Raw genomic sequence first — 14,107 nt, forward strand, 5'->3', positions numbered from 1 at the left:
TCCCAGTTCATGAGTTCGAGCCCCACATCAGGCTCACTGCTGTCAGCCCGGAGCCTGCTTCAGATCCTCTGTCTCCCTCTCTCTCTGTCCCTCCCTTGCTTGCACTGTCTCTCTCAAAGTAGATAAACATTAAAAAAAAATAAAATCAAGCCTTGAAATTATTATAGTGCCCACATATGTAATCTAGAATACAAGCAGTACTAAATTGTAAAGCCAGGAAGGCCAACAAAGTTTTTATGTTTCACCATAACATTTTCCTTGCTGGTTTTCATGAAACAGCAAATACTATGCCCTTCCAAAATTTTTCATTATTTTTCCCTTTATTCCTTCCCGTGTGTGCATGTGCACATGGGCCTGTGGTTATGTGAGTTGTCAGATAATCCAACATGGGAAGCGGGTGCTAATATTAATTTTTTTTAATGTTTATTTATTTTTGAGAGAGAGAGGGGGAATGAATGAGCGGAGGAGGGGCAGAGAGAGGGAGACACAGAATCTGAAGCAGGCTCCAGGCTCTGAGCTGTCAGCACAGAGCCTGACGCAGGTCTCGAACCCACGAATCGTGAGATCATGACCTGAGCTGAAGTCAGACGCTTAACCGACTGAGCCACCCAGGTGCCCCAAGCGGGTGTCATTATTAGCCTCCTTTTATAGCTGGGGAAACTGAGGCTCAGAGAGGAGAAGAACTTGCCAAAAGTCCCAAACATGTCAGAGCTGGATTTGAACTTGGGTTTATCTGACGCCCAAGCTGAAGGCTCGCCTGGTCAGTGGGGGGCTCCAGCTGCTGCACTGAGCCCCTGACTGTACCCCCATGGAAGGTTGTTTGCTCCTAGACGGTCTGTCTTATTACAGGTCAGGGTGTTGAAGCCCGGGCTGCCTAGGACAGTTTGTTGACTGGGGCAAATTAACATGATACATGTGGGGAAAACACCACCCTTGACGTAGCACTTTGGGTCTCCCGCCTCCCCTGCAGTGGTTTGCAGGTGGGGGTGGGGGGGAAGAGTGTGGAGGGCGCATAGGATTTCATTCTGATGTGCTGAGTACAGACCTCAGGATGTGTTACCCCATGCAAGATCGCGTCTGGACGCGTTTTGTCCTCGTGTAATTAGCACCAAGCGGCCATTCTCAGGGGATTAGAAAAGAAACAACAGCCAGCTGGCCTCTGTCAGCTCAAACCCTCTTTAAGCTGGAGAGCCATCTGGGAGGTGGGGTGACCTAACCTCTAGGCTCTCTTGCTTTGCAAGTTCCCACACTCAGTCGCATCGCTCTGTCCGTGGTTGGCGGGCCCTGGGGGGTGGGGGGCAGCTCAGGGTCACCAACCCCCCCCCCCCACCCAAGGGCTGCTCTGCGAACTTGGCAGAGAGAGGAAGGGCACCCATGTCCCCTCCACCCCCCGCCCCTGCCCCGGCTCACTGCTCTGTAAAGCCTGCATGGCTCGGCCCTCTCCAGCACCACGCAGGGCAGCACCCTCCCGCAGAACAGCCTCCCTGTTAGACAAAAAGGAGACTCAGCGTACCAGGTGACTTGGCCCTTGAGCCCTTGTGCAGCTGGAGATGTCATCCTCTGCCACCCTCAAAACTGATGCCCCCATTTAACAGACCAGGAAACTGAGGCCCCAGGAGGCTAAGGGACTAGCTTGGGCCTTCCCATTAGAAAGGGCCGGACCTGGCCCAATACCCCGTCCTCTTGGGACAGAATCACTGCCGTCTAGACGCCTTGGCAGGCTCACTATTTTGGATGATGTCGATGATGGCCCCGGTGACGATCCTAGCGAGCGCTGCGTTCTCCGACGTGCCGTGGGTTAATTGTCAGCTTTGTGCATCCAGTCTGACATCACTGTTTCCATATCCTTGAAGGGTATGGATTTTTATCCCTCTTCTCCTCAAAAGAACAGTGTCTTGCCCAAGAGGCGGGACCAGGAAGTCATGTCAAGTCGTTTTGCTCCAGAGACCGTGTTCCTACAACGCGCCCCCAGAGAGGGGACCGGATGAGTGGTCTTCGGCCTCTTGGAGATTTTGTCGCGGCTCTGTGTCTGGCCTGGCAGGGCGGTGGGGGGGTGGCTCCATCTGCCTGACTCGGTCCTCACTGACACGCCGTGACCAAGCAAGGTCGGTGCTGAGTTGTCATGGGCAGTTCACGTTCTTTGCCAGGAAATGCGGGAGCATAGAGGATCGTCCGATGAGCCTTTTAGGGACCGCCCTGTGGTGTCTTACATGGAGGGGAGAGAGCTAGGGAGAGTTTGTTTATTTTTTAACAAGCAGTAAATACTGAGTTGAAGGAGCAGGCATGCTCAAGGGACTTGGGGAGCTCTGGCTGATAATCGCTGATGAGAAACGCACGCTCCGGCCTCCTCCTCCCTCTCTGTCCTCCCAACCCAGAGGAAATCCCTGGTCGCCTTTGATTCGACACTGTTAACCGAGGCCCTGCTGTGGGGGGCGGGGGGGGGGGCACAGTCTACTCCGTGGGGACAGACAAGGGGAGGGAGACGCAGGTATTCATCAAATCATTGCACAAACACACATGCTATATAAGGGACTTCCAGGGGGACGCCTGGGTGGCTCAGTCGGTTAAGCCTCCGACTCTCGATCTCAGCTCCGGTTGTGATCTCGCGGTTTGTGGGATCGAGCCTTGTGCTGGGCTCTGTGCTGACCGTGAAAATATCGGTCTTCCCGCGTCCCACCCGCCAACTGGCCACGTCTGCTGTTAAAGATGCCAGAGCCTGCTTCGGATTCTGTGTCTCCCTCTCTCTCTCTGTCCTTCCCCTGCTCACCCTCTGTCTCTCTCTCAAAATAAATAAAGATGAAAAATTTTCTTTTTAAAAAAAATTTTTTTTTAACGTTTATTTATTTTTGAGACAGAGAGAGACAGAGCATGAACGGGGGAGGGTCAGAGAGAGGGAGACACAGAATCTGAAGCAGGCTCCAGGCTCTGAGCTGTCAGCACAGAGCCCGACGCAGGGCTCGAACTCCCGGACCGCGAGATCATGACCTGAGCTGAAGTCGGACGCTCAACTGACTGAGCTACCCAGGCGCCCCAAGATGAAAAATTTTCTTAAAAAATTAAAAAAGAAAAGACACCAGACCTGGGGCGCCTGGGTGGCTCAGTCAGTTAAGCATCTGACTCTTGATTCCGGCTCTGGTCGTGATCTCACAGTGGGTGGGTTCAAGCCCCACGTCAGGCTCTGCACTGGCAGTGAGGAGTCTCCTTGGGATTCCCTCCCTCTCTCCCCTTTTCTCTGCTCCTCCCTGCTCGCTTCCTCTCTGTCAAAATAAGTAAACAAACAAAAAGATGCCAGAGCTTTGGGTAGGTCTGGAAAATTCCTGCTGGGTCCTGCACGAACCCTCAGAGTATGTCTCTTCCCACTCAGAATCTCTTGCTGCCCACTCTGCTGGGGGAGAAGGTGGCAGATCAAGACCAGAGAAAGAGAAGGGCCCTGACCTCCAGGGTGGTGGGTCGGGCATCAGCTCCTGAGCTGGATTCAAATCCCTGTTCTGCCGATGCACCCACCCCTTTGTGCCCCAGTTTCCTCTCTTGCCCCGTGAGGCTAATCACTGTGCCCACCCCAGTTGTTGCAAGGGTTCACAAGTGCACGGGGAACACGGTGCCTGTTCGCAGCAGGTGTAGTAAGCATTAGCTGTCATGCCAGGACCCGCAGTTGAGGCCCAGCACTGACATTCACCGTGGGTCTGGAATCCTCCGACAACGGCCTTCACACGTGGCACTAGGGGGGCTCCTTCTCTTCTGCACACGGTGGGGCCTGTGTCCTCCCTTCTTGACTGGCTGCGGTGAGGGGCGGCGGGGTGGGTAGTGGTGACCCTAAGGGATGCGGGCTTGGCCGCTGCCCTCTCGCTGGGTCCCACAGCAGCCTGGCATGGGAAGGAAAAGAAGCAGTGAGCCTAGGTCTGTTTTCTCCTTTTATGGTCAGCCTGCAGGCCTCTGGCTTCCCAGCCATAAACCACGAGCTTGTGTTTGGGATCGGGCCGAAATAGCTGGTCTGTGGGGGGCTGGGCGTCCCCTGAGAATCTTCAGGCCAGCTTCGGGGGAGGGACCGCTGGAGCCCGTCATCTGCTCGGAAATCTCACTCGCAGACTTGCACTCCCAAGGCCGGACCCCGAGTGTGGGGGAGGGAGGGGTGTGCAGGGGTGCGTGTGAGGTGAGGGGAACGCCGGGTCTCTGGGCTGAGCGACCTTGGCATGCCAGCCCCGGCCCTGCAGATCTCTGTTCCCGCACGGTGTCCCTTCCATCTCTGACCTACTGTGGCCCAGGTCCCGTGCTTGAGATGCTCTGCTTTTTTGGTGTCTCCTCCTGGGGAAACGCTACACGTCTTTCTCCAGGTAGCACAGAATCGCTTCAGCTGAGAAGACTGGTTGGCTCTCAGGCAGCTGCCAAGCTAGTTGTCTTACACAGTATTTTGGGCAAATACCCATCGTAGGATCTGCTCGCTTTATGTATTTATTTATTTTTTAATGTTTTAAATGTGTATTCATTTTTTGAGAGAGAGAAACAGAGTGTGAGCAGGGGAGGGGCAGAGAGAGAGGGAGACACAGAATCCGAAGCAGGCTCCAGGCTCCGAGCCGTCAGCACAGAGCCCGACGCGGGGTCTGAACTCGTGAACCGTGAGATCATGACCTGAACCAAAGTCAGACGCTTAACCGACTGAGCCACCCAGGTGCCCCCAGCATTTCCTCACTTCCTGAAGTCATTGCTCTACCCATCTGACTCCCACACTGGATCATCAGTCTCTCAAAAGCACACTGAGTAGGTCTTAGTGAACTTGAGGTTTCCGGTGGCTGGCACACAGTCGGGGGTCAGGACTTGTTTGCCAAGGGGTTATGTGAACACAGACATAAATGTTTCCCATTGCTTCGGTCTCAACTGCCTTAGAGAGAGCGAGATGCCAATCAGTTAGCATTTCTTGAGTACTTCCTATGTGTCCGGCGTTGTTCCCGGCCCCCGGAATCAGGGCCAGCCCTTGACCTCCAGCAGCTCACAGGCTAGTAGGAGAAGCGTGAAAAGCAGTTTTGAAACCTCCGAAAAATGAATAGCTCTGTTGAAGGAGTCCGATCTCTTAATTCAGAGATGGTGTAAAATTAACAGTGTTTTTAAAAAGGTTTATTGTGGTATGCTTTATTTATTTTTAAAACATTTATTTATATTGACAGAGAGAGAGCATGTGTTATGGACTCATGTGAACGTGAGCAGGGGAGGGGCAGAGAGAGAGGGAGAGGGAGGGAGAGAGTCCCAAGCAGGCTCCAAGCTGTCAGCACGGAGCCCAACTCGGGGCTCCGTCCCATGAACCGCAAGATCTTGACCCGAGCTGAAATCAAGAGTTGGACACTTAACCACCTGAGCCGCCCAGGTGCCCCACAGCACCATCTAATTTTATATTTCTCTCACCCCAAGAAGAAATTGTGTGCCCATGGGTAGTCACTTCCCAGTCGTGCCTCCAGTTCCACGGGATGCCTCGTCTACTTTCTGTGTCTCTAGATTTGCCTGTTCTGGAAATATCCTATTTGTGGAATGAATGAGACACTATGTGGTCCCGGGTGCCTGGCTTCTTGCCCCGAGCGTCATGGCTTCCTTCAGGTGTTATCCACATTCTGTCCAGTGTCAGGGCTTTATTTCTTCTTTATGGCTGAGCGATACTCCATTGTATGGATGCACTGCATTTTGGGTATCCATTTAGCAGTCGACAGATGTCTTTATTGTCTCTACTTTGGGGCTATTATAAATAATATAAAGTAGCATAAGTTTTACTAAGGCGGAAGAGAAAAATTCTGCCTGTTACATCATACATGGCCCATTACTATTCCAGATAATCTGTACCCTTCCCCGCTAAGAAGTATTGAGGTTGAAACAATGATCACAGTGAAATTAAGTGCTACAGCGGAGGGAACTTTTGGACTGTCACAGCCAGGGCCACCACTAGGCCATGTGGTGCCCTTATAGAAATAGAAAAAGGCACCCCTTTCTCAAGGCACTTTTCCTTCATCTGCTACCACATTGTTTTAATAAATATACAAATCTATAATGACCAGTGTGAATGGTTCCCCTTAGAGTTATGCAGTGTACAGCTTGAACCACTGCCCCTGGCAGCCCCAGACGGGGCATGCAGTTGAAAGGCCTCCAACTGAAGTGCAGGGAGCTATAGTGTCAGAGAAAATCATAGAGGAGGTGACTTTCAAGGTGCCATTTCAAGAATGGATTAGGGTGTGTACCCCAAAGAATTGACAACGAGCACTCGAGTGAAAATTTGTGTTGGGATGTTCAGAGCAGTACTATTTACAACAGCTCAAAGGTAGAAACAACCCAAATGCCCATCAATGGATGAATGGATGCGCAAAATGTGCTCTACTCGTACAGGAGAATGTTATTCAGTCCTGAGAGGGAATGGGATTCTGATACATATCACAACAGGGGTGAACTTCGCAAACATCGCGCTAAATCAAAGAAGGCAGACACAGGAGGCTCCATACTGTACCGTTGTATTTACGTGAAGTGACTGCCAGCAGGTGTGGAAGGTATGGCGTGAAGGGTGCCTCCTGGATGGGTAGGGGCTTTATTTGGGGCTAGTTTTGGAACTAGATGCGCGCAGTGCTGCGAATGGACCACATGCCCCCGAATCATTCGCTTCATTCGGTTGTGTGTTATGTGAATTTCACCTCAATGGCAAAAAGAAGAAGAAAGAGAACAGATCAGGCAGGAAGAGGGAGGCGTGAGCAGAAGAAGCAGGAAGTGCAAAGCTCGGAGGGGACCCTGCTCCCCGCGTGCAGAGGGCTCTGCTCTGTTGGGTCAGATACAAGCCCAGGCTCAGGAAGGAGGCGGGACGAGCCAGGAAGTCGCGGGTCGGTACGCGGTGCCCGTTTCAAGCCCTCTTGGTGCCCGTAGCCGTCGCTCTATCAGCTTCCCACGCTTGGAGGCCGTGTGTTTCCGATGGGAATGTCTCCGGCCAGAGGTCCCCGGCAGCCCCCAGCGTGGAGCCTCCCTGGAAGCTTCTAAGCCTTCCCCTAGCACCTGCTGCCTCTCTCCTGGGGACCTTGCGGGGGAAAGGCCCCAGGACGGGCATCTGACCCTATAAATCTCCCAGGGCTGCCAGGAAAGTCTGCCTTTTCCCCTGAAGCAGATGCATCGAGATAGCCCCTCCGTTGTTAGTCGCAGAATCGTTCCTGAAAAGAGTGGAGGTTGTGCGGGCCAGCCCCAGGGCGGTCTCTCCCTGCCTGGCTCTGATCACAGGCTTCTTGGTTCCTCTCCTCCATGCCTGCTTCCTCAGTCTGTGTTTAATGGGTTTCTTACTTTGCTCTGTTCCCGGGCAGATTCTCCTCCTGGGGGGAAGTTGGAGGCACAGACATCCGTATTCCCTGATTGCAGAACAAGGAGCCCGTGGTTGTGTCAATGCCGGGCACCTCCCTCTGCCGATCTCCCAGATATAAGGAGGGGTGACCCTGACTTCGGTCTCTCTCCACAGTGCCCTGGGGAGGCTGAAGGTTTTTTTTCTGTTCTTCCCCCGGACGAAGTGCCACCAGTCCACCAGTGTGGGTTCTCCGAACAAAGAAAAGAACGGTGCCGTGGCAAAAAAGCAAAGGGTTTGGAGTCCCACAGACCGTGGGTTTGAGTCCCAGCCTGCCACCTGCTAGCTGTGAAACCGTGTTCATTTTCATTTTCTTTCTTTCTTTTTAATTTGTATTCAAGTTAGTTAACATGCAGTGTAGCCTTGGCTTCAGGAGCAGGACCCAGTGATGCATCACTTCCATACAGCACCCAGCGCTCTTGCCGAAAAGTACCCTCCTCAGTGCCCATCCCCCGACCCCCTTCCAGCAACCCTTAGTTTGTTCTCTGTATTGAGGAGTCTCTTATGGTTTGCCTCCCTCTCTGTTTTTATCTTATTTTTCCTTTCCTTCTCCTATGTTCGTCTGTTACGTTTCTCAAATTACACATAGGAGTGAAGTCTTAGGATATTTGTCTTTCTCTGACTAATTTCACGCAGCATAATACCCTCGCGTCCCTATGAATCAGCACTCCTGTATCCCTTGGGTAAATACCTAAGAATGCAATTGCTGGGTCGTAGGGTAGTTCTGTTTTTAATATGTTGAGGAACCTCCACACCGTTTTCCAGAGGGGCTGTACCAGCTTGCATTCCCACCAACATCTCCACGTCCTCGCCAACATCTGTTGTTGCCTGAGTTGTCAATGTCAGCCCTTCTGACAGGTGTGAGGTGGTATTTCATTGTGGTTTCGATTGGTATTTCCCGGATGATGAGTGATGTTGAGCATCTTTCCATGTACCTGTTGGCCATCTGGATGCGACTGTGCCCGTTCTCTGGGGCGGCTGTACAAGCAGCTGCAAATGTCCTGGCCGAAAACCATGGGATTGGTTCTCCCACGCCTCTGCTGGCCTGAAGTCAAGGCGTTGGTGGGATTGCCTCTTTCTGGAGACTCTGGGGGAGAATCTGGGCCATGCCTGTCTCGTGGCTCCTCGTGGTGGCCTGCAGTCCTGGGCTTGCAGACACGTCACTCCGGGCTCTGCCTCCTTCTTTATGCCGCTGCCTCCTCCTTCCCCCTGTGTCTCTAATCTCATCCTCCTTTCTCTTAGAAATAAAAACACCCGTTATTAGTTTAGGCTGTACCCCAGGTCCGGAGTCATGTCATCTGGAGATCCTTTAATTCCGCTTGTGAGACCCTCTCTCTAAATAAGGTCACCTTCTGAGTTTCGGAGCAGACCTCTCTTTTGGGAGGCCACGGTGACCTTGGCCGGTCACCCCACTTCTGCGTTCTGTTTTCCTCATCTGTACAATGGGGGTGATGTCAGTGCCCACCTCCGGGGCTGCCGTGGGAATTGGATGGGTCGCTGTCCCGAAGGAGCTCCACACAGGTGCAGTGAGCACTCTGGAGAGGGGGGAGCCGCTGGGGGGCGTCGTGGGTGACCGCTGTTCCTCTCCTGTGTCCTAAGCTTTGGGGTTAGAATGGTTTCCTCGAGAGCAGTAAAGAGTATTTTTTCGCTGACCATTCTTTGGTGGAATGAGGGAATGGTTATGCCTGCTCCCATCACCAACATGACCAGGTTAGAAGCAGATGGAGTGACAGGAAGGGTCCCTCCTGTTCTGATTCTCAGTCCCTCAGACCCTCCCCTCGGGGACAGCCACTGTTGGCCACATCTAGAGTGTGTCTTTGCAATATATCTGATGCATATACACGTACGTGTGTGTGTGGGCATGTGTGTGCATGCATGTGTATGTATATTCCTCTTTTTAAAACACAAAAGTCATAGTGCTGTGTTTCCTAGCTGTTTGATTTTTAGCTTAATATATCTTGGTATAGAGAGTGTTCTGCGTCAGTCTGTAAACAGCTCCCGGGTTCTTTTTCCTGGCTGCCTAATGTGCCAATATACGGCCGTGCCAGAATTTAAATACTAACAGTTACTTAACTAACTGTTCTTCAGTGGACGGGCCAGTTAAATAGTTTGCTTCTGGCCTTTGCTACTACTGATGTTGTTGGAGTAACCAACTTGGGTGTCTGTCTTTAGACACAGGTGTGGGTGTTTCTGGAAAGGTATGGGGCGGCCAGGAATCACAGAAGAAGATGGGGGTGTAGGTAGCAGTCAGTACAGCTATACTGGAAGAGGGGACTGTGTGGTGAGGGAGCTCCAATGTGGAAGGGGAGCGCTCTGTCTCTCTGTCCTCTGGCTTCCTGGGGCCCTTCTCCCTGCAAGGGCCTTCCCTTAGCCTCAGCTCAGAGGTCAGGCTTGCCTGAATGGAGTGTCTCCACAGCCCCTGAACGTGGCCCTCACAGGCAGCTGAGGCCCGTGCTACCACCTCAAGGTGGAAAACGTGAGAGCAAGAAAGACAAAATAGTCTTTTGGTACTTCTGCCTTTTGCCATGAGGGTTTGGCTCGACCAGGCCACCAAGATGTCCGTCTGTAATCTGAGAGAAGAAAAGGAAGTCTGACTGGAGGTGGCATAGGATCCGTGGAGCTTGCTCATTCATCCCATTCATCTTGCCCTGCGGTGGGCCACATCTTTCTGTGACATAAATGGCCCCTCTAGATAGGGTCATTACTGTCCTCTCTGCTCCCCAGTGACACACAGGAATGGCATTCTCCAGTTCCATCCATCTGTCTGTCCATCCATCCATCCGTCCATCCATCCATCCATCCATCCACCCACCCACCCACCCACCCATCCATCCATGTATCTACCAATTAATCTGTCCATCCATGTATCCATCCATCCATCCATCCATCCATCCATCCATCCATGTGTCCATCCATCCATCCATCCATCCATCCATCCATGTATCTACCAATTAATCTGTTCATCCATGTATCTATCCATGCATCCATGCATCCATCCATCCATCCATCCATCCATCCGTCCACCTGTCCGTCCATCCATCCATCCGTCCACCCATCCGTCCATCCATCCATCCATCCATCCATACATACATATATACATACATACATACATGCATCTGTCCATCCATCCATGCATCCATGCATGCATGCATCCGTCCATCCATCCATCCGTCCATCCATGCATCCATCCATCTATCCAGGTACTGGAGATACAATGTTAAACAAAACATACAAGCCCCCACTTCCACAGTAAAACTTGTTTCCAGTATAGGGAGATAGACAATGTGGGCTGGATGAGATGGTCCTTAGACCGACCATGACAGTGGTGGTAGGACAGGTTTACAGATTTAGGATCCAATTCTTGGGAAGTGGATCCTTCCAATGCAGAGACTCTTTCATGCCTGGGTTCCTTCTTCCACCTAGACTTGAGCATAGCTTTTTCCTGGCCTGGGAAGAGCCCTCACTCCTTCACGTGGCTAGGTCCGTGCTGGTCTCCCCAAGCTGCCTTGTCCTCCAGCACCTTCCCGGATCCCCTGCAGCCTGAGCCCCTCAGGACCCACTCTCTATCTCCTGTACTGCAGGAAGCAGAAAGAGCCCACACTCTGACCCACAGTGCTTCAAAACCCTAGTCGGTCACCGAAGTGGCCGTGTCACTTTGGGCCACCCAACCTCTGTTACCTCAACCTGGAAAGGGTCGGGATCAAAGGTCACACGTAGGAAGTGCCTGCCACTGTGTCTGTCCCAATAAATAGTAGGTGCTGGGTTCAGATCCTGCCTCATCCACTGCTGTGTAACTATGGGCAAGTTTTAAGATTTCTGTGTGCCTCAGTTTCTTCATCTGTGTAATGGGAATAAGATAACCTATCTCTAGGGTGTGCAAGGGCTGAATGTGTTAAAACAGGTCAGTGCTTCAAACAAGGCCTGGCACAGAGGAAGTGCTATGTATTACCTGCTACTATGGGATATTTTTAGGGCTCGCCATCATGTCTGATACATGGTAGATACCCTGAAAGTATTTGTTGAATGAATGAATAAACGAGTCAATTTTTCGCACCTAGATTGAGCTTCCCCATCAAGAAGTGCCCTTCCTCTAGGTTGCGGGGTAGCTTTAACAAGCTAAACTTTCTGTATCTGGAGCTCAGGGCTGGGGAGCTGGGAGGTCTAGAAACTGAAGGAAGAGAGTTCCAGAACTGGGTGCTTCTGCCTGAGGATCTCATGGTCCTGTGGGGGCACAGACACAAGGAATGGAAAAAAGCCCACCTGGGACCGAGTGCCTGGGGAGCACAACTACCATGGGACCAGGGGCACGAAATGTCATATCTGTCTTAGGGAAGGGCAGGAACCAGTGACAGCTCCTGAAGGTCTGCCTGGGAGGAGCTTGGAGGCCGACATTACTGAGGGGGCTGGAGGCTTTTCTTGGGGCTTAGTGTCTCTAGCAAGGTTACCTATCTGTGCAAGGTTGACATTGTTGAAGGAGATTTACAGCCAAGCCATCCCCTGGCTCCCTCTCCGTGGGGAAGGCTTCTTGGAAGAGGTGTCATCTTTGAGGCTGAGGGACCAGGAGGTGGTCAGGAAACAAAGAAAGGAAGGCCTGTGCAGCAGGAGCGATCTGAACAAAAGCAAGAATATACTTCGTGGGGTCACTGCACATTGAAGTAAAGGACGCATGGGCGCCGAGGCTGGGAGGTGGGCCGGGCTGGTCACCAGAGGCCTTGGGTGCCCTGCTCTGGAGTACGGGTCTTCTCTAAGGGCACTGGCTTATTTTTTTTTTTTTTTAATATTTGTTTTTGAGAGAGAGACAGTGCATGAGTAGTAGGGGGGCAGAGAGAGAGGGAGACACAGAATCCGAAGCAGGCTCCAGGCTCTGAGCGGTCAGCACAGACTTGAATGCAAGGCCTGAACTCACGAACTGTGAGATCATGACCTGAGCTGAAGTCAGAGGCTTAACCGACTGAGCCACCCAGGTGCCCCTAGTGTTTATTTATTTTCGAGAGACAGAGAAAGAGAGAGAGAGAGCACAAGAGGGGGAGGGGCAGAGAGAGAAGGAGACACAGAATCCAAAGCAGGCTCCAGGCTCTGAGCGGTCAGCACAGAGCCCAATGCGGGACTCGAACCCACAGACTGAGATCATGACCTGAGCCGAAGTCGGATGCTTAACCAATTGAGCCACCCAGGTGCCCCAGGGCACTGGCGTTTTATTAAAATTTTTTTTTTCAACGTTTATTTATTTTTGGGACAGAGAGAGACAGAGCATAAATGGGGGAGGGGCAGAGAGAGAGGGGGACACAGAATTGGAAACAGGCTCCAGGCTCCGAGCCATCAGCCCAGAGCCCGACGCGGGGTGGGGCTCGAACTCCCGGACCGCGAGATCGTGACCTGGCTGAAGTCGGACGCTTAACTGACTGCCCCACCCAGGCGCCCCGGCACTGGCGTTTTAAAGACGGCTTTATTGAGATAATATTTGCGTACCAAAAATTCACCCATTTTAAGGGTACACTCTTCAGAGGTTTTTAGTAAACCGACGGTATTATGTAAGCAACACCCTAATCCGGTTTCAGAACCCCAAATGCCGATTTGCAGTCATCCCACCCCCAGCCCCGGGCAACTGCTGATCTGCTTTTTGACTTTATGGATTTGCCCACTCTGGACATTTTGTGTAGACGTAGTCCTACAATATGTGGCCTCTTGTGTCTGACTTAGCACAGTATTTTCAAGGGTCATCCGTGTTGTAGCTTGTGTGACAAGTACGTCACTGTCTTTATGGCTGAATGATATTCCCTTGTATGAATAGACCACCTGTTGTTTATCCATTCACCAGGTGATGGGCATTTGGGTCCCTTCCACTTTTTAGCTCTTACGATAATGCTGCTGTGAATGTTCAGGGGTCCGTCTTGCAGAGATACAGGCTTTTAGTTCTCTTGGGTGTATGCCAACAACTGGAGTGCCGATCACATGGTAAGTTTACGTTGGACTCTTTGACAAACTTCTAAAGTGGGAGAGCGTTAGGTCGCAGAGTGATCGGCAGCTCGGTGCATCAGGAAGATCGCTGTGAGAGGGGTTTGGAGGGGGATGGGACAAGATCTAGGGAGATCTTTGGCGAGGTGCAGATGGAGAGGGGGATCCATAGAGTGGATTTCAGAAATGCCTTCCACTCTGGTGTTGCCCGTCGGCAGACAGGATGCTCTGATTTCTCAGTTACGGTTAATTCGCCAAGGATTGAAGGTGTCCGTAACTCTGCCAGTATCCCTCGCAGGAGTGGAAGTGGGTTCCGGAGCCTGGCTCCATCCTCTGAGGCCCCTTTAAGAGTAGAAGGTGATCTGTAACGTTTGCTTGATTGTGTTTAATCTCACGATGCCCTGTGTCCCCTGCCTGGGTTCTCTGGTGGTCAGCAACGGAGACCGGCTTGGCACCTTATCTAGGAAAGGAATGAATGCAGGATTATCAGGGGGCTCACAGATGGGGTGGGAAGACTGGGGATCCGGCCTCAGAAATGGCGGGGACGGGCTCCTTGGGATCTGGGGGCAGGAAGTAAGGCCCCTCGGGGCTCTGTCCACCTGCTGTGCGTCCCCATCCACTTGGCTGGGGGACCAAGTGGGGCAGCCCCACCAACATGGGGTATATGATGCCAGGGGTGGGGCCAGGGGCACGTCTCCTAGAGGAACACGGGATGGTCTTCCCAGAAAAGGAAAATGCTAGGTTTTCAAACCCAAACTGTCCACTTCCCTACATTCCAGGTGCAGGAACTGAGGCATGGAGGGGTTA

At 52.2% G+C, this 14,107-nt stretch overlaps 1 protein-coding gene across 4 annotated transcripts in view; it reads left to right on the forward strand.

The window, feature by feature from the left end:
• The window catches only part of MYH11 (myosin heavy chain 11), a 126,017-nt gene that overhangs the window by 36,920 nt on the left and 74,990 nt on the right, over positions 1–14,107 (forward strand). The window lies entirely within an intron of this gene.

Source organism: Prionailurus viverrinus, chromosome E3 (genome assembly GCF_022837055.1).
Source record: "Prionailurus viverrinus isolate Anna chromosome E3, UM_Priviv_1.0, whole genome shotgun sequence".
Lineage (NCBI taxonomy): Eukaryota > Metazoa > Chordata > Mammalia > Carnivora > Felidae > Prionailurus > Prionailurus viverrinus.